Consider the following 25829-nt stretch of genomic DNA (forward strand, 5'->3'; position numbering starts at 1 on the left):
GCCCCTTCTTTCTCTGCGTCCCTTCTTTCTCTGGGCCCCTTCCTTCTCTGGGCTTCTTCTTTCTCTGGGTCCCTTCTTTCTCTTCGTCCCTTCTTTTTCTGGGCCCCTTCTTTCTCTGGACCCCTACTTTCTCTGGGCCCCTTCTTTCTCTGGCCCCCTTCTTTCTCTGTGCCCCTTCTTTCTATGGGCCCCTTCTTTCTCTTTGCCCCTTAATTTCTCTGGGCCTCTTCTTTATCTGGGACTCTTCTTTTTCTGAACCTCTTCTTTCTCCTGACCCTTTCCTTCTCTGGGCCCCTTCTTTGCCTGGGCCCCTTCTTTCTCGGGGCCCCTCCCTTCTCTGGGCCTCTTCTTTCTCTGAACCTCTTCTTTCTCCGGGCCCCTTCCTTTTCTGGGCCCCTTCTTTCTCAGTGCCTCTTCTTTCTCTGGGTCCCTTCTTTCCCTGGGCCCCTTCCTTCTCTGGGCTCCTTCTTTCTCTGGACCCCTTCTTTCTATTCGTCCATTCTTTCCCTGGGTACCTTCTTTCTCTGGGCCCCTTCCTTCTCTGTGCTCCTTCTTTCTCTGGGCCCATTCTTTCTCTGGGCTCCTTCTTTCTCTGGGCCCCTTCTTTCTCTGGGGCCCTTCTTTCTCTGGGCCCCTTCTATCTCTTCGTCCCTTCTTTCTTTGAGCCCCTTCTTTCTCTAGACCCCTCTCTCTTTTAGCCCTTTCTTTGTCCGGGACCCTTCTTTCTCTAGGCCCCTTCTTTATCTTGACCCCTTCTTTCTCTGGGCACCTTGTTTCTCTTCGTCTCTTCTTTCTCTGGGCCCCTTCTTTCTCTGGACCCCTCTCTCTTTTTTCCCCTTCTTTCTCTGGGCCCCTTCTTTCTCTGGACCCCTCTCTCTTTTTGCCCCTTCTTTCTTTGGGACCCTTCTTTCTCTGCGCCCCTTCATTCTCTGGGCCCCTTCCTGAAGAACCGGGTTATTTAAAACCCAGCGGCGCCAGGGATAACGCCCTAGTCTCCGGGTCCACCTGTCTTAGAGTACAAAGACACGGGATACTTCTTGGTGACGTCAAAGATCAATTTCATTAGCTGCAGCCAGTAACAGATATCCTAGAAGTACAACACGGTGTATGTTCTCAGGAGACTGCTCAACTTTACAAAGCTAGTCATCCCTTTTTATACCAAATATTATGCTTCAGGCAAACATTCCTTATTTACAATTGACCATTCACATGTTTTCACGAAAAGAAAAAGCAGGATCCTGATGACAAGTCCATTTTTCAGTTTGTCCAGCCCACAATCAACTATTGGTCAAACCTAACATTCTTCATCAGATCGGTCGATCGAACCCACCATAAAAACGGGCACATCCCCATCGTAAACGGCCCATAAAGAAAGGAGCAGAGACAGGTGTGAGCAAGATAAGACATAGTGATGCGCAATAAAAGGTTTGATGGTGTCTTGTGTCCTGTTCAGTAATCTTGATCAGCTACTGGGAAAGGAACTGGCTTAACAAGTTTTGGCTTCAGGCAAGAGGGTCGCTCGCTCAGGTCATTCAGAAGTCAGCTAAAGTGTACGTGTGCTTGGAGACTCGTTCGGCCACTGTCATCGGCCTATGTGAGGGCAACCACAAAATAGCTGCCGTATACAAAATGGAACCCGAGGGTTCAGAACGGAATCCCTGATTTCATGGTGACCTCGCCACTCGAATATGACGAAATTGCTTGTATACCTTACACTTGCCATTTTCGGTCTAATGTTACCAAAATCGCCATGATACGACGACTATTAAGAAATGGGTTCAGAATTTCAGTACTTCAGACCCTCCTTTTGCCCTTACATAGGCAATAACCTAAACCCATGTCAGTCTGAGTCCAGGTCTATACTCATCAGGTCATCAAGATGTTGCTGTATTATCATCCTATTACTTAGCACGTCACTCGATACAGGTCTCCTTACACACGATGTAGCACAGAGGCCATATATAGCAGAGCACACTGTACGTACAGACAGAACAGGAAAAGAATGGCTAAGATCATCCCAATGACCATCAGAATCTTCCATTCCCACGTGGATAATAGTTCCCAGAACCATCCCATCAACGACCAATCTCCTTTATCCACAAGTATAGATTCGGAGATTTTATGTAGTTTGGAAATGGCCTGGTACACTGTCGGAGCATTATCTGGAATGAAAACACAGCAACTTGACTGGATTACTTTACATACCCCACCTCGATCTGCAAGTATGACGTCTAACGCAACTCTGTTCTGGAGTGTCATAAGACGATCCGACTGGAGCTCAGCAGTCAAGTTACTAAGGGCACCGGCAGTTTCAACTACGGTGGACTCAACCACTCTCGTCAATTGCCGTATGTTCCTGCTGTTAACCATAGGTCCCCAAAACGGCAGAAAACCCTTCAAGAAATCTCCTAATACTTGTCCTGTAGTATCTTCCTTAGTGAAAACACCTCTAACTACCCTTGTCTTGTGGTAATCTGCCACAGCTGTGTAGGTGGGAGGCAACAGGAACGAGACAAAACATGTGCCCGAGAAATCAGGGGGCAACCATGTGTATGCTCTATCATAACAGATGAAATAGGTACCCTTAGCTGCTAGGAACGATGGGGAAGTCTGGGACGCAAAAACATACGTCTCAGTGCAGATACTCTTCCCTAACTGAGCTCTTGGATTGTTGCCATTACTTTGCAGACATAGATGACCCTGATGGGGTACAATCCAAATCGTAGAGGATCTTTTTGCTCGCTGGCTCTCGCTCAGACTCGCTCCATATCCAGTCACGTTCCATCCAATATATGCTAGTGTCTCATCTTTTGGTATAGTCTCATAGGAACTAGCTCCCTTAATCATATCGCCTATTCCCTTAACTTGAACACTATTCTTTGGATTATCCTTCATACAACGTAGGGGGTGGACTTCACGAGCATAGATAAACATCGTTCTGTATGCCCACACAGAACCATTGTAACTGAACGACTATTAAGAAATGGGTTCAGAATTTCAGTACCTCATTCCTTCTCTGGGTTCCTTCTTTCTCTGGGCCCCTTTTTTCTCTGGATCTCTTCTTTCTCTGGGCCCCTTTCGTTCTCTGGGCCCCTTCTTTTTCTTCGTCTCTTCTTTCTCTGTGCCCCTATCTCTTTTTGCCCCTTCTTTCTCTGGGCCCTCTTCTTTATCCTCAGGGCCTCTTCTTTCTCTGGACCCCTTCTTTCTCTCAGCCCCTGCTTTCTCTGTGCCCTTTCTTTTTCTTCGTCCCTTCTTTCTCTGGGCCCCTTCTTTCTCCGTGCACCTTCGTTCTCTTTATCCTTTCTTTCTCTGGGCCCTTTCTTTCTCTGGGCCCCTCTCTCTTTTTGCCCCTTCCTTCTCTGGACCCCTTCTTTCTCTGGGCCCCTTCTTTCCCTTTGCCGCTCCTTTCTCTGTGCCCCTACTTTCACTGGGCCCCTTCTTTATCTGGTCCACTTCTTTCTCTGGGTATTTTCTTTCTCTGGGCCCCTTCTTTTTCTTTGCCCCTTCTTTCTCTGGGTCCCTTCTTTCTCTTCCTCCCTTCTTTCTCTGGGCCCCTTCTTTCTCTGGGTCCCTTCTTTCTCTTCCTCCCTACTTTCTCAGGGCCCCTTCTTTCTCTGGGTCCCTTCTTTCTATGTACCCTTCTTTCGCTTCGTCCCGTCTTTCTCTGAGCCCCTTCTTTCTCTGCGTATCTTCTTTCTCTTCGTCCCTTCTTTCTCTGGGCCCCTCTCTATTTTTGCCCCTTCTTTCTCTGGGTCTCTTGTTTCGCTGGGCCCCTTCTTTCTCTGGACCCCTTCTTTCTCTTGGCTCCTTCTTTCTCTGGGACCCTCTCTCTTTTTGCCCTTTTTTCTCTGGTACCCTTGTTTCTCTGTGCCCCTTCTCTCTTTTTGCCCCTTATTTCTCTTCGTCCCCTCTTTCTCTATGCCCCATCGTTCTCTTTGCCCCTTCACAAGGACCAAAGAGAGTAAGAGGAAGGCTGGTGCTGAGAGAAAGAACAGTCAATACGAAAAAGAGGGCCTCTTCTTTTAGATTCTCTTGTTTTAGGGCCTCTCTGTTTTTTCTTTGACTCGGAGCCACGTCTTTCTCTCAATGCACCTTCTTACTTCCGATGCCCCTTGCTACTATTTACATCTCTTCTTTCTCAGAGCAGCCCTGCTGTCACTAGATGCGCCTGCTGGTCCCAGTGTCTGATGGAAATATAGAATTACTTAAATCATATTTTAAAAGCTCAGCTAACCTTGATAGGTTTTCATGTATCACACGGATAAAGTAGTCAATCTTTAGTACTAAGTGGGGACAATGGTTTATAGATTTTGAATGCAATATCACACTTGTGTCAATATGTTCTAAACTACACAACATCAGACTCCATGGTTTAAAATGATTGCCAAAACTGATGCCAGCATTAAAATAGCTAGGAATAGGTGTAGAATGGGAGTGTTAGAAATGGGATTTCGGGTTGGCTGAGGCTTGCAACAAAGCAAGGCAGAAACCACCACTCTAGTCAGGGTAAGGGGGAACACACACACTGATGATAACCCCTGCTCACCCCCTTGGTAGCTTGGCACGAGCAGACAGGCTTATCCCCAAGGCAATGTGTAAAGTATTTGCACTAACACGCACAGTAACACAGTGAAACACCACAAATGTACACCACACAGGTTGTTTATAAAAATATCACTATCTTTATGTAGCTTAGGTCAGATCAAAATGCACAAACATACATATAAATGACGTTACTTCCAAAATCACTGGCTCTCTCTTGTGATGGTATATGACTTATTCACATTTCTCTTGGCCAAAAACCACCTTTGTATGCTTATTCTTTGAATGGTCCTGGTCAAGTTCTCATAAAAATAAACTCCAAGCTTTCTGCATTCTTTGATAAGAATATAAAATTGCAGGTTTCTGTATTTCTTTTCTTTACCCAGGTTCACTAGGGCAAGACAATTCAGAATTGACTGCCCAACCGGGTTATGGCCACCCTCTTCAAGTCAACACGGACTGACGCTGTCCTGCACCCTTCAAGACTGTCCCACAACTGACTCTGCGGTAATAGTCTTTTGTGCTTGCACAGTTCCCTTCCATAATACTCTTCGCTACCAGCCCAATTCCCTTCAGAAATTGTGAAGCTGGTGCTGCGCAACCAAACAGTAATATCGCCTTCTTAGCGCGAGGTGTACACGCTGGGTGACTCAGGGGGGAAACAAATGCTGAAGCTAAAGTCACCAACTCCCCCCGTGTCACAAGGACGCGCTACTGCTGCCGGTTCTAGATTAAACTCACCCCAGGGACGCCAATGCACGTGTTACCTTCTCTGCAGCAGAGGGAAGAAGGTTTGGCAGTCCATGTGGCTGCAGGGGCAGCTTCCTTCATACGCGGCTCCCCTGCTTCCGAGGCCAACCTTCCGACATAAGAGGAGCGGGGAAGCCTCGTTGCTAGGAGACGCCCGCACCTCCTCCAGTGCCTGCGCAGCTCTTTGCAGTCGAGCCCCTCGGTTGCTAGGGGCCGCCCAACGCTACGGCTAATCCCAGCGCGGCGTTCTCCTGACATCAGCAACGGGGGGGAAGCGGCACTCACGAAGCTCCCGGGCCGCGGGCGGTGATTCCTGATGCAGCGATCTCGTGCCTCCCGGGCGGCGGCGGTGAATGTAGCCCCCACAATGCAGCAATGCCGAAGGGTTGGGGCCGCTTCAGAGCTCCCCGCCCAGCGGCAAACTTGGTCACGACGCCTCAGACCAGACGGGGCCGGCGAGGATAAAGTGCTGGTCCTCCGATGATTAAACTGGCCGACAGCGGGGAAAAGTAGCACGCTACAATCATGGCTCACGGGCCGGCGGCAGTGATCTCCTTGTGCAGCAATCTGGGGCCAAGTAGACGTCCTGCAGGTCCTCAGCGGGGCGCTAGTCTGCTCAAAGCGCGAGAGGCACGATCCTGGGGCAGGTCACGCTTGAGGCAGAGCAGACCTCACGACAAGCCCCAGCTGTGTGCCGATGAGCACCTAGAGTCTGCAAAACACACGGGCAATAAAGTGGCTTCTTTCCTGTAAACTATTGTGTCCCTGAGTTTTAACAGGAGGCCCGCTCTCCTCTGGCCCTTGGAGACTCTCAGGACACAGCACACAGCAAAGTCCTTAGTTTGTTAAGAAGGAGGGTCACAGCACACAGCAAAGTCCCTTATCCTCGCTCTCAGTAGATTCAGTAAACTGCAGGTCAGCCCAAGAACACACAGCAAGGGCAGTCTCCCTTTCCAGTCTCTTCAGTTGATCTCCGTGGACAGCGGTTCCTCTTGATTGTAGAAGTAGTCTAAATTACAGGGGTTTTGGGTCTTACTCTTATACCCCAAAAGTCTTTGTTCTTCATGTGTGAGAGGGTCCAGGATCCAGTCCCAACCAGTTCTGGGTGCCCTCTGCCAGGGCAGGTCTTCTTCCTTTGTGAGTGTGGGCCAGGGCTATTAGACGCACCGCAGGAGATGGAGCCAGCATTGTGGAAGGCAGGCACGGTCCTATTCAGGCCCAGGTGCAACTCCTCCCACCACTCTAAGTGTAGATAGGTCTATTCAGCCTTGGGCTGACCCCCTAGCCTCCTGCAGCCATCCCAAGCCCCTGTCACTCACAAACCAGACAGTCAATACACAAATAGGCAGAGGCACACAGAAAGGTTGAACAGCAAAATAGCCACTTTCTAAAAGTGCTATTTTCAAACATGGAATGTAAAAACCATCTTTCCAAAAAGATGCGTTATCGAATTCTGAGTTCAGGGATACCAGACTTCAGCTTCCCATCTTGCTCCTATGGGGAGATATGCAGGTACACTGACACCGCATTCCACATTCTATCCTATGGGCAAGATGGCTATTCAATAGTGAAGAACGAAATTGGCAGTATTTCACTATCAGGACATATCACCCACACTAGTACATGTCCTACCTTTCACATACACTGCACCCTGCCCAGGTGGGTACCTTGCTCCTACCACAGGGGTGTCCAATGTGTAAGAAAAGGGAAGGGTCAGGCTTGGTCAGTGTGTACACTGGCCAGGACAACATGGCAGTTCACAGACTACACACAGGCACTGCGGTGGCAGGCCTGAGATACCATTTTAGGGCTACTCGTGTGGGTGGAACAATCAGTGCTGCAGGCCCACTAGTAGCATTTGAATTACCAGCCCTGGCACACTCAGTGCCCTTTACTAGGGACTTTACAGGTAAAACAAATATGCCAATCATGGATAACCAATCACAGTAATAATTTACAGGGGGAGCATATGCACTTTAGCACTGATCAGCAGTGGTAAAATGCCCAGAGTCCTATTGCCAACAACCACAGGTCAGGAATAACAAGGGAGGAAGAAGCAAAAAGTTTGGGGATAACCCCGCAAAAAGGGCCATTTCCAATAGGGAGGTACCCATCTGTCCTGGGACACGCACATTTATTTAATGTACAACTCTTGCATGCTGGGTACTGCCTGCTGTGGGCATATACTGTCAGCATCTGGGCAGCTCCTTCCACACAGCCCTCTTTCTTGTGGGTGAGTGAGAGGGGGTATGGCTGGTTATAAGGATTTTGTGAGGTTGTAATTCTCACACAGTCCTGGCCAAAGCCCAACAAACTTCAGATTCAAGTCATGGCCTTAATAGTGCTTAATTTGAGTCAGTGGTTTCCAGGGCTCAGCACCGACACTTACTTGGCAACACCAGCAGTTATAACAGTCTGCCACATGGTGCCACTGCTTGTCTAATTTTGAGATTAGCAAAACAACAGTTGTTTATTAATTCAATATACTTTAAAAATGACTAATACCTGCTGCCGAAACCATTCTTATAGCTTTGCGGGGCTGTATTAGTCTGTATTGACACTTGCAGGAGTGGGTTGGTTAATAGTTGTGTTGGTACTGTGATTGGCATCGCTGGCAGGGTCAATGGATGGTGCAAGCTGTAGTGACCTCCTGACGAGATATGTTTGAGTCCCACTCATGAAATACCAGGAGTTGATGTAATGTGTAGAACTAAGGCGCATTAGCAGAGTGTAAATGGACTTAATAATGGGTCGCTTGATGAGCTCTAAGTTGAAACTGAGGGGAACTGGCAGAACTTTGGCTCAGTGTTGAAATAATAATGGGCTTATTTAGTAGCCCTTCCGTCACTTTTGTGCTGCCGGTGCGTCCATTTTTGTGACACACCAGCGGTGTAAATAATGAGCCTTGTTGCACCATATTTACAAAGTGGCACATCTACCTTGATGCGTCACTTTGTAAACCCCTGCGCCACATTATACCTGCACCGTGTATAATATATGCAGGGGGGGCGTTCCGACACAAGAAAGGGTCATAGAAGTAACGCAGTGAAATCTATAAGATTTCCCTGCACCACTTTTAGGACGCAAATGCGTCAATAACTTACGCCTGCCTCATGGCAGGCGTAAGACACATGCAGGTACATTTCACAAGGGACTTGCCAATGAGTAATGACCCATTGATGGAGTTGCGTCACTTTTGTGACACACTCCAGCAATGCGTCATTGTTGTGCCTACAGATACATGAGAAATACTGATGTATCTGTAACTCCTTGTGTCATGATGCGTCATACTGTAATTATGACGCATCATTGGTGTCGCAAGGAGGGTGCAATGAAATGTGACGCATCGCTGTTTTCACGCAGCGATGTGTCACTTTTCATAAATAAGGCCCTAAGTGTTTCTGCTGTTCACAACTCGAGTCAAAACAGACAGCTGTGAGTGTCAGGACTGAGGTGCATCGGTAGAGCTGTAGGAAGGTATTACTACTGCATAGCCTGATGCATTGCAGATAATGCTCGTGGTACACTGCTAGAGCTGTTTGTATCAGTACGGGAATGTTATACATCAGGAATTATTGGAGGTACTGCCAGAGGTGTGGGCAAGTCTCTATCCAGGTTTATCAGTGTGTGCTGCAGGGCCGGACTGTGGTGCTTGGCAGAGCTGCGTTTGAGGCTCAGTGCAGGAGTGAAGAACCGGGGTTTAACCCAGGGGCGTCAGGGACATGCCTAAGATCTTCCAGTTTACCTGTCTTGGTATTCAAAGACACAAAATATTTCTGGATGGCGTCAGAGACCAAGTTTATTAGCTGCAGCTAGTAACAGTGATCCTAGAAATACATCACAGTGTAAATTCTCAGGAGACTGCTCATTTTACTAAGGCGAGACGTCTCCTTTTATACCCAATATTCACATTATAAATGTACACCCACTGCACAAAATTCTAGCCAATAAGATACATTTTCAAACAAAGTATCACATAGCAAAAACTCAATTTACAGTATCCCAAACCAAAAGTTAATTAATAGGAATGTCCCAAATTCAATCTCTACCAGTCGGACAAACCTATAATTGAAAGCATAACCCATGTAATGAAGAAACATAAAAAAGAAACAGTAACAGATGCTGAACAAGATAAAGCACGTGCAAGGAAACTAAAAAGTTAACGATGTCCTGAACATTGATTGGCAATCTCAGATAAAGATCGATCAGGGAAATTGGCTTTGCGAGGTCAGTTTCAGGGGAAGAGGTCAGTTTCTTACAGTTCATTTCAGAGTCAAAAAGAAACCTAGTTAATGTATACATGAACTAAGAAGGCCAGGCCACTTCGTTCGCCAGGTTACCTTAACAGGCCTACATGAGGGCAACACAAAATGGTGGCACAGAACAAAATCGAGTCAGACTTGAGAATTACAGAACCTCAGACCCTCCTTTTGCCATTACGTAGGCAATAACCTAAGACTCATGTTAATCTGAACCTAGGTCTATATCAATATTCATTAGGTCATCAAAGTGTTGCTGTAGCATAATTTTTTTATTCTCTACTTCTCTCGGGACAGATCTCCGAACACACATAGTAGCACAAAGACTACAAATGGCGGGACCACACTGGATGCAAAGACAACAAGAGAAAAGGAAGGCTAAAACCATACCAAGGAATGTCAGAATCTTCCATCCCCACTTAGACAGCAGTCCCCAAAACCATCCCGTCAATTACCAGTCTCCTTCGTCTACATGGATAGACTCAGAGATCTTATGCAACCTAGAGATGGCTTGGTACACTGTAGGGGCATTATCTGGTATGTAAACACAGCAACTGGATCCAATCAATTTACATACTCCTCCTCGATCTGCAAGTATGTTGTCTAATACCATACGATTCTGCAAAGTTATAAGGCTTGAAGCTCAGCTGTAACATTACTAAGAGCACCTGCTGTCTCATTAATAGTAGCTTCAACAACGCGGACGAGCTGTCGAATATGCCTACTATTGATCATAGGACCCCAAAAGGGTAGGAAGCCCTTGAAGAAATCTCCTACTTCATGTGCTGCAGGATCTTCCTGATTGAAGACACCTCTACCATATCTCGTTCTATGATAGTCTGAAGCAGTAGTGTACGTAGGGGGAAGCAAAAACGCCACATAACATGTTCCTGAAAAATCAGGTGGCAACCATGTGTAGGCTCTGTCATGACAAAGAAAATGTGCCTTTAGCTGGCACAAACGGTGGAGAAGTCCGGGATGAATAGACATAGGTTTGAGCACACACACTCTTACCTAGCTGAGCTTTCGGATTCCGACCAGTACCTTGCAAACAAAAATGGCCTCGGTGGGGTACAATCCAAATAGGGGGAGACCTTTTTCGTCTCTCCTTCTCTGTCAAGCTGGTACTATATCCAGTCACGTTCCAACCAACATAAGCCTGCACCTCCTCCTTAGGGATAGCATTATATGCATCAATATCTCGGATCATAGCTACTATTCCCCTTATCAAGGCACTATTGCTGGAGTTATCTTTAAGGGAACGTAAGGGGCGTACCTCATTTGCATAGATAAACATGGTCTGTAAAGCCCACACAGACCCATTAAAAGAAAAAGGCAAAACCAAATATGGCATACCTTTATCTGTCGTATGAGGCATAAGACCACAAACCCAACAATTAGTGGTATTTACTACTAACTGATGCTGATGCAACAACTGTATGAACGAGTTGTTGACAAATTCTGATCTCCTTGTTTGCTCATGTTCAGGCAACGTATAAAACGGGTGCAAAGAAACAGTAGTGAAAGAAAACATAGGTTGAGAGGTGGGTGCAGATGTCTGTTGTGTAACATAGACAATCCAACCCACACAAGCTAATGTGATACTTAAAAACATCAAAAAGCACAATATTATAAAACATTTGCTATATATCAATGTACAAAATCTTGTCTTAAGATCTATTCTCTCAACATCTCTTTCAGTTACAACAGACTCCATCCTCAAGTGTGCGTTCAGGCGTCCTAGACGTCCTAGACGTCCCTAGAACCGCAGACCTTTCGTCAATACGCGGGCCACCCCTTAAGTCTTATACCGCGACCCTGCACCTGAACCCAGATGGTGGCTCAAAAAGAAAAAGAAAAATAGTCTCTTGTCTGAAAGAGTGTAATTCACAAACAAAATTCAGATTTTATTTGTCCTTTTTAGTCCTTAAGTTGTACCGTTCTTTACCAGGCACAGTTTGATCCTGAAAGAGTGTCTCTGGATGCGTAGTATCAAATCTCAAACACGGCGGCACAGCTTCTTTCAAGACTTCATTATCCGCACGTTCTGACCGAGTCCATTCCAGATGTGCATCGCTAAAAGGTACAAATCTTGGAACCCTTTCACTCTCGGAATCGGCAACACCTTCCCGGACCCACTTATCGTACGGTAAGGGCAAAGGTATCTTCTTGCAATGGGTACCATGTACCCAGTTTTTCTTGCCGAACACCTTAATAGCAGTCCGAGTTGATAACAGGACTTGGTATGGACCAGTCCATCTTGGTTCCAAGTTCTTTGACCTCTGGAAATTCCTGGTTAGAATCCAGTCGCCAGGTTGAATTGTGTGGCCTGCGTCTACAGAAACTGAAGGCAAAGTGTCATGGACCTGTTGGTGATGAACACGCAATTTAGTAGTCAAATCATGTAAGTAGTTAACCAACATAGGGTACTCGATATCACTGTACTTCTTAGGCCTCGGCACACCTCAGACTTTCGCCGGGCGTCCAAAAACAATCTCGTATGGGCTAAGTCCCACGCTAGAATGTACTGTCGTTCTCGTGGACAAAAGTGCCAATGGTAAGGCATCGGGCCATGTAAGACCAGAGCTCGCTTGCACCTTGGCCAACTTCAGCTTCAGAGTGCCATTATAGCACTCGACCAGGCCTGCTGACTGGGGGTGATTTGCAGCGTGAAATTTATGTTTGATACCCAGACCCGCACATACTTTCTTCATAATCTGACCCACAAATTCACTTCCATTATCACTCCATACCATCCTCTGCAAACCATATCTGGGAAAGAATTCTTTGACCAAAACCTTGGCTGTAGACAAGGCAGTATTATCCTTTAGGGGGTAGGCCTCTATCCATCTGGAAAAGGCACAAACAACCACAAGGACATACTCAAGTTATTGCATCTTTCCATATGAATGTAGTCTATCTGCAGCACCTCGAACGGATACGTTGGAGGAGCAAAATGACCCGCTGGAGTTGGGGTTCCCTTTCCAGGATTATGCATCAAGCAAATCATGCAATGTTTAACCAAATTCTCAGCACACTTAGGAATTCCACCATTCTGCCATACCGGAGCCAACAACTTACATATCCCTTTTGAACTAATGTGAGCCAGCCCATGAGCCATAGTAACCACCGGGAGCACATATGCATCCGGTAACAACCATCGCCGGTGCTCTGACAACTCAACCCAACAGCCTGTTGAATCCAACATTCCCGTACTCTCTCTCCACATACTCAATTCTTTCTCAGTAGCTTCCGCCTGACTCATCTTCACACTTTCTGTTGTATCTTCACACATTCCTCCTTCCACAACCCATCTGGCAGGACCTGCAACATACATCCGACTCGTCACATCTTTTGCTGTTTCTCTCGCTACTTCATCTGCAAACGCATTCCCTCGACCGACATCATCCGTAACCTTCTTATGCGCACTACACTTTACTATCGTAATTTGGGTCGGCAAAGTAAGTGATTCAAGAAGATCATTCACTAATTGTCCATGCTGAATTTTCGTACCATGGGAAGTAAGAAATCCTCTCTCTTTCCACAAACAACCAAAACTGTGAGCCACGCCAAATGCATATTGACTATCAGTAAAAACATTCACTCTCTTTCCTTTTGACAACACACACGCTCTAGTCAATGCTATCAACTCCGCTGCCTGTGCTGAATTCTGTGCAATAAGTGCTGTTTCAACAATCGTGTGCAAAGTTGTGACAGCATATGCTGCAGTCGTCTCTCCATTCGGAAGCTTAAAGCACGAACCATCTACCCATAGGGTACTATCAGGATTCGAAAGAGGAGTATCTTTCAGATCAACTCTACCCTTCGTTTCCTCCTCTGTCCAGAGAAAACAGTCATGCTGTTCCTGAACATCTGTCTCTACAAAAATTGGCAACAATGTAGCTGGATTCAATGTGTTGCACCGCTTGATGTGCACATGACTAGCCAAAAGCGTCAACTCATAACCTGACAAACGTGCACTGGTAAGATGTTGAATCTTTGTTCTGTTCAATAGGGTATCCACTGCATGTGGAACCATCACAATCAATGTATTATCCAATACCAAACCAGCAGACTGTCGAATAGAAACAGCTGCTGCCGCTGTAGCTCTTAGACAACTAGGCAATGCCCTAGCTACCGGATCTAAAGTGGCTGAAAAATACGCACATGGGCGCTGCTTGTCTCCAAATTGTTGCGTCAACACTGACAACGCACAATCTTCTCTCTCGTGTACATAAAGTGTAAAAGGTTTACTATAGTCGGGGGTACCCAACACCGGAGCAGAACACAATACATCACGCAATTCAGAAAAACTCTTCTGAGATTCGTCAGACCAAGGAAGAGATTGTGTGGTGTGTCCTTAAGAGTAAGTGCCAACAAAGGTTTCGCTAGCAAAGAAAAATTCGGAATCCACTGTCTACAATACGAGGTGATACCTAAGAAGGCACACACCTCTCTCTGTGTGCATGGCACAGTCATTTGGGCAATCGCTTGAATACTCTCTGGGGTCAATCGTCTTCCCTCCTTCGACAAGAGATGACCTAAGTAGGTCACTTCTTGTCGTCAATACTGCAACTTCGAAGGTGACACTTTATGATGAAGGTCAGACAGGTGTCGCAACAAAGAAAGAGTAACCTCTTTACAAATCTCTTCATCATCAGCAGCAACCAACAGATCATCAACATACTGATTAAGAGTAGCACCAGAAGGCAATACAAAAGAATCAAGCTGAGTTTTCAAAGCCTGACTATAAATAGAGGGACTCTCACCATAACCTTGAGGAGCGCGTTTAAACCGGAAACTGCGGCCTCCTAAAAAGAAGCCAAAAATATCCCTACTTTCCTCAGCAATCGGAATACTGAAGAAAGCGTTCTTCAGATCAATAACAGAAAACCAAGCAGCTGAGGCAGGGATCATAGTCAATAAAGCAGTAATGTCTGGAACAACAGGAAACTGTGGCACAACAATCTTATTGACCTCTCGAAGGTCAATCACAAACCGATACACAGGTGGCTGAGAAGAGTCAGTACGCTTAAGGACAGGCAGAACAGGACTATTACACACATTGCCTCTCGTTTCTTCAACCACACCTTTCTCAACCAAATCATAGATAATCTCTAAAAGAGCTCTTTCGCCATCACTGGAAATTTTGTACTGAGGAATGCGAGGTAATTTAGCATTCGACTTAAGGGTAACAACGTAAGGTGGAATCTGCAAGAGACCAACATCATTAGGACCTGTAGCCCAAAGTGTATCAGGGAGAGAACGCAGTTCCAGTGGAAGGCGATCCTTAGACAGATAAATCGAGGAAAACACTTTCTTACCCACTGTAAGATGCACTCCCAAAGGAGGACAATGTAATGTCGCATGCAATCTTTTCAACAAGTCCAAACCCAACAAATTCTCGCCACGGCCAGTCGTTAGAATATGGGAAACCTCCAAATCACAAGGACCAATGGAAAGGGGCAAAGGACAAGAAAACGGGTTACGAACTGGGGCGCCAGAAAATCCTACCGAAACATTAGTCAAGCCAGACAAGGGTGCGCCAGGGAGTTTAGTGTGCATGATAGAACTCTTTGCTGTACCAGTATCCAAAAGAAAAGGTTCTGCCACACCTGATTTAATCACTTCAACATAAGGTCCACTCTGGTCTACTGGAACTGACACTACTCCCTCCCTTTGTCCATGGCTGTCCTCACTATCATTAAAACCAGCACTCTCACTTCCAACATAATAATCATCAGTGTTGTACTGAGTGGACTGAACGGTCGGAACATTCTGTTGGTCAAAATAATTTATAGAATTCTGAGGGGAAAAGGAACGTTCATTCTGGGGAAACGTACCACGTCCCCTACCCCGAGGTACTTGTTGGTAACCACCACGACCTCTCAGACCAGACATACAATTTGCACGCTGTAGCAAGATCGGGCAACTATTCTTGAAGCGACCTTCCTCTTTACAATAAGCACACTGATTAGGGCCTAGAGGGAGTCGCGAAGCAAAAGACTCAGGCTTCTGCAACAGTTTCTGAAACTGTGGGGGTTGCTGAAACTGACGCTGATTAGGGCGAGGCGGATAAGCCTGCTGCAGAAGAACTTTCGTTTTTAATTCTCTCGTCTTCTTCTCTACTTTATCCTTCTCATCTTTATCTCTATTCTCATAGTATTGGGCTGAAGAAGAAGCAGCCCATGAACTCTCAGAATCTTTTAACTTAGTAGAAAGTTCAGGAAGTAAATTAAAAACAAACTTATCTACAAACAACCTCTGACCACCTTTTGTACTCATGTCCTGACCACTATGATCAATGAATGTTTCCTCGAACCTAGTGAAGAAATCAGACACACTTTCATCTTTCTTTTGTTTGCATGCTGCTAACTTGTCCCAATTCACCAGCAAAGGAGGCATCATAGTTTTCATTAAATTAATAATCCTACCAGGTAGTTCTGCAACTAAGGGTTCAGGTTTGGCACCTCCTACCTGCCGACCATCTGCAGCAGTAATATTAACCCATGTATTTCCTAACTCTGGCGCATGATCCTCATGACGGATCTTCGCCCACAAGGGTTGAGGAACTACATTACCCATCAACATATCTATGTCAGCTAAATTCATAACACATGCATCAACTGTCTGAAACAACTCCTTGTAATAACCAGCAGGATTTTTACGGGGGTCAGGCAAGGTCTGCTTAAGAGCCAGGACCTCAGCTCTCTTCCAAGGGACATGCACCCACACTTGCTGAAAATTAGCCGGTGCAGCCACAATACCATGAGCGGCATCAGCCACAACTGCCTCTCTCCATACAGGTGGGACCTCTCTCATAGGATACTGCTTCACTTTTCTCCTAACAGAAGGGTCAGGTTCAAACAATAACTGAGGTGGAAGTCTAGACCTAAAAGTGAGTAGTGTCTCTACCGCTTCCTCAACATCGGAACCCACTATCGTTCCTTTAGCAAATTCAGACTGAACATTAATCAATTCCAATGGAATTAAACCCAACTCATTATCTTCTCACTCCTGATGAAGGAAGGTACACATGACATCAAAAACATACCTTTGTTTTGGTGCCTCCCACTGTAGGAAGATATCCATAACCACTTGTGGACTGTACTTGGAGGCATTCGAAACCCATCTACGAGCAAGGAGATCTAACACTGCTCGCTCTTCGGGACCAGGAAGCTGACTACGTCTCTGCTTACGTTCAGAAACAGGGGTCATATTCAGTGACCCAAAGAAAGGAGACAAAATACTAGTGACAGTCTCAGTTATTCGTTGCCGAGCAGAAGGAGAAGAAGTTGACATGAGGACAGGAGACAAAGTGTTTTGAGGCAAGAGAGACGTAGGGACAGAAATAAGAGAAGTCGAAGATAAAGGAGTGTAAGGCAAAGGAGTTTGAGGCAAGGCTGGTGACAAAGCTGGCGGCCCTGGAGGGGGCTGCGCCGCGGAAGAAAGAACCACCTGTGAAGCAACAGGTGGCAGAACAACAACAGGGGGTTGAACAACAACAAGGGGTGCAACAACTGGAGGTAACGGAGGTGCAGTAGCACCCTGCACATAAGGGGGTGGTAATCTCAGTAAATGTGACATCAAAGGATCCTTTTCAGGGTCTTCAGTCACATTTGAAAGGGGAGGTGGCAAAGCTGGGTAACATTTGCCAATGGCCATGCAATGTTGTCTGTCTGACACTTCAATCGCACGATCTTCTTCATCTTCCTTAAACTGCCTAGCAGCTTGCATTACCGACATATTCCTTTCCTTCCTATCTCTCTTAGCTTGCTTAATTTCCCGCTGTTTGGCTTCCTTACGCCAAAGGCGGAAAGAGTCAAACATCGCCGGCCGGGCTTTCTTCTTAAATAGTGCAACTTCTAGGTTATCTAAAACATCTGATTCAAAACTACCATGTTGGGGCCATCGTAAAACACCATCTTTCCTTGTATAACGGACCCATACTTCATTAAAGGTAATGGGACCCACACCATGCTTTGAATAGAGCTCATAGGTTGGAGTTCCAACCGGAGGTATCGGACACGAGTCCGCCAATTGGGAATCCTTATTACAACTACAACAAAACCATTTCCTAATTTTGCCAAAACCAGGCATCTTTAGCTCGCTAGTCTTGCTTCAAACTTCAAGGGGTTATCAAAAAATGATACACTTGTAAATATACGAACCCCTCGGCATCGACTATTGCAATGGCCGAATCAAAACCAAGAAACAAAACAAAGTCGTGGGAGCGACCCACTTATACTTAACCAAAATGTCTGTCACGCCACCAGAAGACCGTCTAACGTCTCGCCTTACAAATCATCACAAGAGGGTCGAAGACAGGGCGACAGTCAGGGCAGCAGTCCTTCACAGCTGTCGGAAAGGGGAAGCCTCGCAGAAAAAACCTTCGGTCCACGTCGACATGCAGGGGTCAATGAAGTGGCGGCCGTCCTCCAGAATTTCCTCACGGGGCTCCTCACAATCTTCGGGCTTGGACCAGTACCGCTGAAGTCGCCCCACATTGGGCGCCAGTTGAAGAACCGGGGTTTAACCCAGCGACGTCAGGGACATGCCTAAGATCTTCGAGTTCACCTGTCTTGGTATTCAAAGACACGGAATACTTCTGGATGGCGTCAGAGACCAAGTTTATTAGCTGCAGCTAGTAACAGTGATCCTAGAAATACATCACAGTGTAAATTCTCAGGAGACTGCTCATTTTACTAAGGCGAGACGTCTCCTTTTATAACCAATATTCACATTATAAATGTACATCCACTGCACAAAATTCTAGCCAATAAGATACATTTTCAAACAAAGTATCACATAGCAAAAACTCAATTTACAGTATCCCAACCCAAAAGTTAATTATTAGGAATGTCCCAAATTCAGTCTCTACCAGCCGGACAAACCTATAATTGAAAGCATAACACATGTAATGAAGAAACATAAAAAAGAAACAGTAACAGATGCTGAACAAGATAAAGCACGTGCAAGGAAACTAAAAAGTTAACGATGTCCTGAACATTGATTGGCAATCTCAGATAAAGATCGATCAGGGAAATTGGCTTTGCGAGGTCAGTTTCAGGTGAAGAGGTCAGTTTCTTGCAGTTCCTTTCAGAGTCAAAAAGAAACCTAGTTAATGCATACATGAACTAAGAAGGCCAGACCATTTCGTTCCCCAGGTTACCTTTACAGGCCTACGTGAGGGCAACACAAAATGGTGGCACAGAACAAAATGGAGTCAGACTCGAGAATTATAGAACCTCAGGAGTGAAAGAAGTGCTTCACGTCAGGAGTGGAATACACAGCCAGATCTGTGAGTCTCAGTGTAGGAATAGCTGTTGGTACTGTATGGAGGATTGGGGTGCACTTGCAGAGCTGTATGTTTTAAATGTGGGAGGGAGTCAGGTTGAAATCGAGATGCCCTGGCAGAGCTGCATGGGCTTGTTTCTGTAATATCAGGGTTTCCTCCAGGACACCAATTGAGGTGCACTGGCAGAGCTGCACTGGACTGTTTCTGGAATATCCAGGTTTTCTCTAGGAAATGTGAGGAGGTGCACTGGCAGAGTTGTGTGCCAAAGAGAATGAATAGTGGGGGATGGGATTGGGGTGCTGGGCAGGACTCGAGTCCATTGGCAGAACTGAGTGTGCCTCTCGGTGCAGAAATAGCAGGGGGGCTCAGGCGGGGATTGATAAGCGATGGCAGGTGTGTTTGGGTGCCAGTCTAGAATAGCAGGTTGGTCGGAAAGTTACAATTGAGGTTCATTGACAGAGTTGTGCCTGTTAGAGAGCAGATGATCGAGTTGGGGAATTGGGTGAGGACTGAGGTGCAGTGGCAGAACTGTGGGCCTCATTAATGAGGCCCATTGCGGCACTTTTCCCAAAAAGTGACATTCCAGCGGCACAATGTGCCGCACATATTTACAAGGCCACGTAAAGCCACTTTACATGGCTTTTTATGGCCTTGTAAATATGTGCCCCTTTCATGCAAAACACTGAATGAAAGAGGCGTTCCATGGGTGCTGCTGTGGGTATTCCCCTGCAGCACCCATGGAATCTGAAGCATTCCAAGATTTAAGAGGAATCCTAAACCAGGGATTGCGTCAGATTCTTACACGACGCCAGGGGTGTCATTCGGGAGGTGCAACAAGGAGTAATATCCTTATTTCTCCTCTTTCTATGTGTGCTGCATTCACATAGGAGGAAATTACCTCCATTGATTGATTTTGTGCAGAAAGGTGTCCCTTCCTGCACAAAATCAATCATCTCTGCAACACAGGCACCCTGGCAACATGGTGCAAGGATGCCTGCGTTGGCACTTGGCTGCTTTTTTAGCAGTGGCGCGGGGTCAATACAGTAATGCGCCGTATTCCTGTAACTACAGCACATTCCTGCACTTTTAGAATGACGACGTGTGGCGCTTCACAATTGCCTTCAGCGAATATTGTAAATGAGGCCCATAGTGTGCAACTCAGTGCGGGATTAGCAGAGAGCGCTAAAGGACATTGGCAGAGTTGTGTGTGAGTCTCTGTGCAGAAATAGCAGTGTGCACTGCAGGTCAACCTAGAAGTGCACTGGCGGAGCTGCGGATACTCCCCAAGGAGGCAGTCAGTCCCTCCCTTCTGCATCTCCATTGCCTACAGCAGATTCCAGACGCCCAGCTCCATTCAGCCTGGCAGGAGCTGCCTCTTCCTGCCATCCCACCGTGCTCATGTCAAGGCTACTCCCTGCCTTACTCCGACCACCCCCCTCCCGACGTATCCCACTTATGCCCTTATCCTGTCACCTCTTTACCTGTTTGTTCCTCTCGTCTTCTCTCATCCTGCTCTTCTGTTCCCTTTCCCTCCCCAGCTGCAACTTAATCCAACACTCTTACATTCTGCCCTACCATCTCCCATCCCCTTTCCCTCTCCTCCTTTCTCCCTCATCCCTTCCCTCCTGACCTTGACTTTCCTCTCTATCCTTTCTGCCCCATCACATTCTATTCTCTTCTGTTCTCCCCGCTGCACCTTTCTCCTTTGTCCTTTCACACACTGCCCACGCCCTTCTCCCCAAGTCGTCCACTCTCCCTCTTCTGATGCACTCCCTCTTCCCCACTACTCTCTTCAACCCCATTTCCTTTTCCACTCTCTCTTCTCGCCCCTCCTCTCTCCCTCTGCGCACCCCTTCACTCTGGCGTCTTCTTCTCCCTCACACGCTCCTCAGCCCTCCGCTCTCACCAGCCTCTCGTCTTTCTTCCTTTCTCTCCCCCACTCCCTTTCCTGCTTTCCCTTCTCATCCTCTCACCTGCCCACACCTTAAATCTCTCCATCTTCTTCCATTCATTGCTTGTCCCCTCCACACCCTGCCTGCTTACCCTTCTTATCCTTTCCTTGCCTTCTGCTCACACTGGTCCCAGCCCTCCTTCGCCATATACTCGTCATATACTCCTCCCTACCTGCCCTCCCTTCTGGTCTTTCCTCTGCTCTCCTGCACACACCTTTCATCGCCCCCCAACTGCTCCCATTCCTTCCCTCACCCTTCCACTCTCCCCTGCTGTCCTACCTCCTGCACCTTTCACTTCCCCTGCCTGCACACAGCTCTTTTCCTAGCTGATGGCAGTTTTCTCTTTTCTCTTCAAAATCCCCTCCACTTCCTTCCCTTCGTTCCCCCGTCCTCTTGAACAAACATTACCGTTGGTGCTTGAATAATGATATATTGACAATTTACCGCTTCGGTGGAATCAATTTTATTTTGTCGTTCTCACAATGAGGAAAGGCCGAGTCGGCCTGGACTAGACTTGAAGTTCGACCTTGATTGCCACATAACATTCAAGAGAGCTCAATTTTGGAAATGTGTATTCTGTACTTGTATTACCCGAAGCGTGCCACCTGTCGTTTGCATAATAGTGACTATATTTGTAACTTGTTAATATGTAGCTCGCATTCCTTATGTAATTTACTTCGTTTTTTGTAAAGCGCTCTGAGACCTCTGGGTAAAGCACGCGCTATATAAAAAAAGGATACAATATAAATAAATAAATAAGAGGATCCCTCTATGCTCCATCAACCACCTTGATCTGACATCGCAGGAGATGTCTCTGTCCCCCACACGGTCCCATGTGGCTGCAATCCTACACACAGGGCTTTAAGTGAGCCGTGTCTCATTGGTGCTGAGCACCAGGAGTTTTTTTAAGGGGGCCTCGAAACGGGTCCCTATCTTTTGTGCGCTGGCACAGGCGGTCCGTTTTTTCCGGACTGCAGTAACAGCAGGGACATCGATGTGCGCAGCTCACACTGCTCTCTTCTCACTAGTGGAGAAGTTACGGCATGGCGTCATGCCAGGTGAGCGTAGTAGGGGTAGGGAAATCCTTTAAAGAGAGTCATTTTCTCTCTGGATTTCCCTTCTCTTTTTGAAAATCGGGAGCAGCAACATTGTCGGGGTGTCACCAGGGCTTTAAGTGGTAGCTTTTCCAGTATTATATGCAAGCCATAGTTGCTGCTTATCTATCTTATGCAACTAACGACTGTTGACAAACCTGTTGTAGGTATGATGTTACTTGTTGTATTATATATCTGGATGCAATGACAGAAACACCAAATACCAGTCTGGTGGCACACTATGCTAAACACAGCTTTTTAGCTTACATGTTTTTAAGCCACGCCCTTAATTTTATCGGCCACGCGCTTTTGAGAGACCCCCCCCCCCCAGTTTTTTCATCCCACTTAAAGGGATTTTAATTCTTGCAACCCCTCCCCCAGAGAAGGCTATTCCTCTACAGCTCCACACTACCACTGAGGCTTCACCCAACCGTTGCACGCTGCCTGCACTCGCCCGCACCTGCCCTCTCCTCGGGTTCTTCTCCTCGGTGTGGTCGCTCGCCGGGATGATCTCTGTGTCTCGGTCGGAGCGGTCTCTGGTGGGAGGGCCCAGCTTCTTACACACCCCGATAGTAAAGTCCAGCGAAGCCCTCCACAACGGCCACAACCCTGTCCGCAGGTGGCATTCTGATCACCACGGCAACGGGGCTGCTGGCGTCTGAGGTCACAGAGCGAGAGAACACAGCATGGCAGAGATGTCACGAGGACTGAGGTCACAGGCCGCGCTGACGTCATGGCCAGCCTGTCGACGATCAAACCGTGCAGTCGAGTTGGCCAGCTGTGACGGCCCGGGAATGGGCCTCTTTGCAAGTCCTACGCCGACCTCAGCAGCCAGATGGCAGACTGGTCAGGGTTATATGACACAGTAATGCCCTTACCACTCAACAGGCCCCTTTACCGCTAACATATCAGCAAAGATGTCCATCCATGACATTTACATACTATGGATATTTGCATAAAATTCTACTACCACCATTGAAACCCCCACCTCAACGTGATTCGGTGTTGGTGAGGTGTTTGGTAAAAGAATATCTCTCTTTTAAGAAAAGTTAAAAGCTCGACCAGGTTTGAGCCTATCATGGGAATAGCTCCGCTATTATTATGGCAAACGTTTAGAATTAAAAATACCCAAACTCAACTGGGCATTCCCTAACTGGAATGCCAGACTAAAAACGTAGGTCAGGATGAAGAACTATGATAAAGCAAACTCCTTCGTCTGCAGGAAAATAACTCAGCAGAGTCTCTCCTCAGATGTTCTCCCTACCAAACAACTACACACAGCAGCACACATCAGGCACACTCTCAGACAGCAGTCACTCGGGAAGAAGAAAAGGCTGCACACAACTCCAGCCAAGCTACATGCCATCACCAGTCCTGGCTGAAATTACAACACTTTATGCTTTTCTTGCCTTCCCTTAACAGGAAAACACAGGTTTCATCGGCTACCAGGAAATGCTCAAGAGAGTTAGAGCTTGGCTTTCATCCCTTACCAGTGGCCATTATTCCACTCACACACCCCAAATGTAGAAAAGATACTCACTAACATGTACTCACATCTGATTCCTAGGCCCCTGAATGACAAGGCTAGACATGTATAAAGTGGCTACTTAATTGTTTTCAGGCTGGAACTCCAAAAACTGTGAAAGAAGGGCTGGGGAAGGCCTGGCAAACTGAGAAATTGAGAAAAGGCAGAGGTGTGATCTGGATTTTTTGGGGCATATTGACAAGAAAATGTCGGAGCGCAGAACTGCGACAAATTTGGCAGCGCCATGTTCTGAAATTTTCAAAATGCAGTGGTGCACCATATTCACAAGAATACAGCGCACCCTTGTGTTTCCCCTAGAGCTGGTGCAAATAAAAACTGCCTAGCGATAACACAGACACCCTGCCGCCATGTTGCAATGGTGCCTGCGCTGGAGGGATGATTGTTTATATGCAGTAAGGAACACCTTCCTGCACATAAGCAATCAATAATGGTGATTTGCATTTTCTATGTCTGCTGCAGAATGCAGCACACATGGAAAGAGCAAAAAATAAGAAGAAATTAATAATTTCTCATTGTTGCACCATTTTAACACCTGGTATTCCATGGCGTTAGTTTTTAGCATTGTCTCAGCCTTGTAAACCTGGGGCAGCATCAGAATGCAATGGGTGTTGCAGTGGAATGCCCACAGTAACACCCATTGCATGCCCCTTTGCTGCAGAGGACTGCAGCGGAAGGGGGCTTCTTTACAAGGTGGCATTAAGCCACACAAGGGGTGAACTGTCACTTTGTTAATATGGAAAATGGCACTGCAACACCAAAAAAGTGATGCTCCGGTGGTGCTGAGGGCCTGTGAATATGCCCGTTGTTTTTCTTCATAGGACTTCCACTTTAACAATTTGCTGAGTGCTCACGGTGCAGCAGTGAAACAAGTCATCTCCGAAATGTACTCTGCTCACCTGCACTGAATGTTGGTTTACTCAAGATATGGTCATGGTGAAACGTTATCTGGTGATTACTAAAGAACCTATTCTACCAGTAGTAATGGTGCTATGCACATTCTTTTATTAGCATGTGTTGGAATGTGTGTGGCCACTACAGGGTTGATTTTGAAGCATTTTGCACTGGGTTAGCATCACAAAAGTGGCGCTAACCAGTACACATTTTTTTTTACTAATTTACTGTCCAGCACAGTTTTGCGCTGGAAAGTACCCTGAAAGTAACACAAAGCAGAGCTAAGCACTGCTTTGTGTTACTTAGTGCCAAGGGGGCATTACATGGGTGTTACATGGGTGTTCCCATGCTACCACCCATGCCGTTGATGCTAAAACCTATCTACAAACAATAGGAGGCAAGGTTTAGCACTAAAGGTTAATGCCACTTCAAAGGAGGAGTTAACAGGAGAAATGTTTTGATTTCTCCTTTCTTTTCCGACTCTTGCTTGCTGCACTGTGCAGCACACATATAAAGTGGGAAAAGTGCTCAAACTTGTCTAGGCTTAGTATTTCGTACAATAATAATACATTTTTTAATAAATCTTCCTTTATTCGGTTTTGGGAAAGAAAAACCATAAAAGTAATCACAAAAATTCATACATATTATATATATGGAAAATAATAAACACGTTATCAAAGTATAAAATACAGATATCATCAAAATCCTATGTGTATTTCTGTGCCTCATAATGCACTTTAAAAAGTTAAGAACATGATAACAAGTGCATTCAGAGTCTAGCAGCTGCAAGGCTAACATAGCAGGCCGACAGCGTCTAAGACCCCAGCGTTTTAGTAGCGGAAGTAGCCAAATCTTTCTGTGAGTGTGATAGTATTTGCAGAACAGTATTGTGTGGATACATGATTGGGGGGACATATCGTCACATGAACAAAGTACCAAGTTTGTGTCCCAGGTGTTCTTTTCAAGGCCACAAGTCTGTGAAACAGGTTCAATCTGAACCTTGTCAGGAGCATCTTATCGTATGTGGTAAATTCTAAGGTAAGATAGGGCTGGATTTGCGGGGTATACTGGATCATGTTTGCATGGAGCACAGATTGCTTAGATGATAGCGAGGTCAGTCTAAGAGACTCTAGATGGCTCAATGCTAATTGTTTTAGGTCTTTCTTTGTTATTTCAATTATTTTGTCTGGGGTGGTATAGTACTCTTCTAGACCCAGGTCAATAAAGAAATGTCTGACATAGGTAAGCCATGCTATTTTTTGTGCATGATCCAGTGCCATGGAGTCCAGTAGTATGTCTTTGGTCAGTAGATTTTTATCCGACAACCAGATACGTCTCCAGAGTAGTAATGGCTGCACCTTTATCAAGTCTTCTATATGGGATTCCCAGCTCTAGATGGCAAGCGTAAATAGAAGAGCATTTTGGGGTGGATAAAAGGAATCTCATAAATGAGTTCTCTACGATCTGTAGTGAGCCAATGTCTGCATGTCCCCATAC

General features: G+C 46.3%; 1 long non-coding RNA gene across 1 annotated transcript in view; it reads right to left on the reverse strand.

Moving 5' to 3' along the window:
• Window positions 1–22488, reverse strand: part of LOC144775338 (uncharacterized) — an 84762-nt gene extending 62274 nt beyond the window's left edge. Inside the window, exon 1 of the long non-coding RNA XR_013600550.1 lies at window positions 22356–22488. This is a non-coding gene — a long non-coding RNA (uncharacterized LOC144775338). The remainder of the gene's footprint in view (window positions 1–22355) is intronic.
• Window positions 22489–25829: the final 3341 nt, after the last annotated feature.

The sequence above is a fragment of the Lissotriton helveticus genome, chromosome 1_1, assembly GCF_964261635.1.
Source record: "Lissotriton helveticus chromosome 1_1, aLisHel1.1, whole genome shotgun sequence".
Classification (NCBI taxonomy): Eukaryota; Metazoa; Chordata; class Amphibia; order Caudata; family Salamandridae; genus Lissotriton; species Lissotriton helveticus.